Raw genomic sequence first — 2855 nt, 5'->3', positions numbered from 1 at the left:
CCCCTCTCTGACTGAGTCTCACTATGTAGCCCTAGCTGATCTTGGCATTGAACACAGAGATTCACCTGCCTCTGCCTCCAAAGTACTGTGATGAAAGGTGTGTACCACTTCACTCAGCCCCTCAGATTCCTAATTCTTAACCTGCAAGATGACACTTTTACGGTAGAGTGTTGGTTAGTTTTTGTCACACTTGACACTAGGTAGCGTCACCTGGGAAGAGGGAGCTGAAATTGAGGAATTGCCTACAACAGACTGACTGGTAGGCAGAGCTGTAGGGGCATTTTCTTGATTAATGGCTGACGTGGGAGGGCCTAGCCCACTGTGGGCAGTTCACTCCCTAGGCAGGTGTTCCTGGATTGCATAAGAAAACAAGCTGAACAAGCTTTGAAAAGCAAGCCAGTAAACACCACTCCTCTAGGGCCTCTGCTTCAGGTCCAACCTCCATGTCTCTTCTGTGGTTTCTACCTTTCCTTCCCTCGATAACAGTGATACAGTAAGTGCAAGCAAAATAACTTCCTTTCTCCCCCGAAGTTGCTTTTGTTCAGCGTTTTATCACAAACAGACGTCACACCAGAATGGATCTGAGTTTCAGTGTTTCCGAAAGCTGAGTATTAAGGGGGGTCTTGTGGCACAATGGTAGTGTGTCTGATGTTTGAAAGTGAGCGATGATGCTGAGAGACAGCCTAGCTACTATTTTCTTGTACTCATAGCATAACATCAAAACCAGCCTCACTAACATCCTTCAATGTGCCCTTTCTTCCCTCTCTCCCTCCTCTCCTTCCTTCCTCCTTCCCCGAATCCCTCTCTTCTCCTCCTTCTCTTCCCCACCCAATATCACTGAATGTCTGCAGTATGCCGAGCTTTTCGTTAGCACAGTCCCTTCTCCGGAACTCAGTTAATAAAAATAAATATAAAGATTAAAGCCAGTTGTTGTTATAACATTGTATGAAAGAGCTACCCAGAGCCAGGCCATAGCAGGGCCGGAGGTGCTTTTGGGAGAGGTCAGGGGTGAGTGTTTCAGGGTGTGTGGGAGTAAGCCACACATGAAGAAAGCATTAAGAACCCCACAGACTGAGGACCACAGGAGGAGGGCTGGAAGGAGAAAAGTGATGAACAGCAAGGGGTAGACGGAGACGAAGCGGTCCTTTGGCGGTGTGCTTCTTTTGGAAGGTTTTTCTATAGGGGTCAATAACATGTTTTCATAGTTATTGGACATTATGTTTATTATGGTGTGGGTATCCTCGGGTGTATCACGTGTGTAGGAATGTGGGCACATGTGTGCCACAATGCATGTGTAGCGGTCTCAGACTGACTTCAGAAGTCAGTTTTCTCCTGCTACTGTGGGTACCAGGGTACCAGATCAGGACCCAAGGCTAGCCCAGTACATGCTTTTCTACACTGAGTATCATTCTGGCCCTTTTCTAGGGATTTTAACAGCAGAATGAGATTTGCAATTTTTTTTGGTTATGCAGTACAACATAAAAAGAAATTTAATTACTGTGTGTTTGTCTTCTAACTCAAAGAGTAGAGTCATGACATTTGTTTTGGATGGAAGCTGTCTTGTACCAACAGCAGGAGTCTTTTTTTTTTTTTTAATTTACTTTATTAGATATTTTCTTTAATTACATTTCAAATGTTATCCCCTTTCCTAGTTTCCCCTCTGAAAATCCCCTATCCCCTCCCCCTTTCCCTGCTCCCAAACCCACCCACTCCCATTCCTGGTCCTGGCATTCCCCTATACTGGGGCATAGAGCCTTCACAGGACCAAGGGCCTCTCCTCCCATTGATGGCCGACTAGGCCATCCTCTGCTACATATACAGCTAGAGCCACGAGTTCCACCATGCGATTTCTTTGATTGGTGGATTAGTTCCAAGGAGCTCTGGGGGTACTGGCTAGCTCATATTGATGTTCCTTCCATGGGACTTCAGTCCCCTTTAGCTCCCTGGGTATTTCTCCTCCTCCTTCATTGGGGACCTTGTGCTCTGTCCAATGGATGACTGTGAGCATCCACTTCTGTATTTGCCAGGCACTGGCAGAGCCTCGCAGAAGACAACTGTATCAGGCCCCTGACAGCGGGCTCTTGCTGGCATCTGCCTAGTGTCTGGGTTTGGTGGTTGTTTATGGGGTGGATCCCCAAGTGGGGCAGTCTCTGGACAGTTGTTCCTTCTGGCTGTGCTCTGAACTTTGTCTCCAACAGCAGGATTCTTTGTTTATTTGTTTGTTTGCTTGCTTTGTTTTGTTTTTCAAGACAGGGTTTCTCTGTGTACCTCTGACTGTCCGGGAATTTGCTTTGTAAGGGAGGCTGGCCTGGAACTCATGCAGATCCTCCTGCCTCTGCCTTCTGAATGCTGGGAGTAAAGGTGTGTGGTGCCACACCCATCATGACAGCAGTATCTTAATTCTCTTCTTTCTGAGCCTTGTCTGGGGTACCACAGCCAGGCGATCGTGATTTACACAGATACATGGTCTCCAATGGCAAATTTGAAAGTGGGTTGCCTTAAAAGAATCTTGAAATCTAAAGATACTGTTTTATAAAAAGAGATGAAAGAAAAATGTTTGTCCTTAGTTCTATACAAAAAAAAAAAGTTATAATTTGATGTAGTATGACAGGGCCGGTAGCTAAGACACTGCGTGGGTAATGTTCAGAAGAAAAAGTTTCTCTGGAGCAGTTGGTGCTTAAGGCAATGTAGCACTATAGAAAGACTCTTAATTGGCTCATTAATATCAAACAGCTTCCTTTTCCTGACTGCTGCCTGTGGTCTGCTTTGGATAAATGGTAGATGGTTCACTTAAGAAACTCTTTGCTTTTGAAATTCATGTGATCATTCAGCCTATGCTTCGCAATTCTGCTGTG

The sequence above is a fragment of the Mus pahari genome, chromosome 12, assembly GCF_900095145.1.
Source record: "Mus pahari chromosome 12, PAHARI_EIJ_v1.1, whole genome shotgun sequence".
Lineage (NCBI taxonomy): Eukaryota > Metazoa > Chordata > Mammalia > Rodentia > Muridae > Mus > Mus pahari.
Note: the sequence above shows the minus strand (reverse complement) of the source record.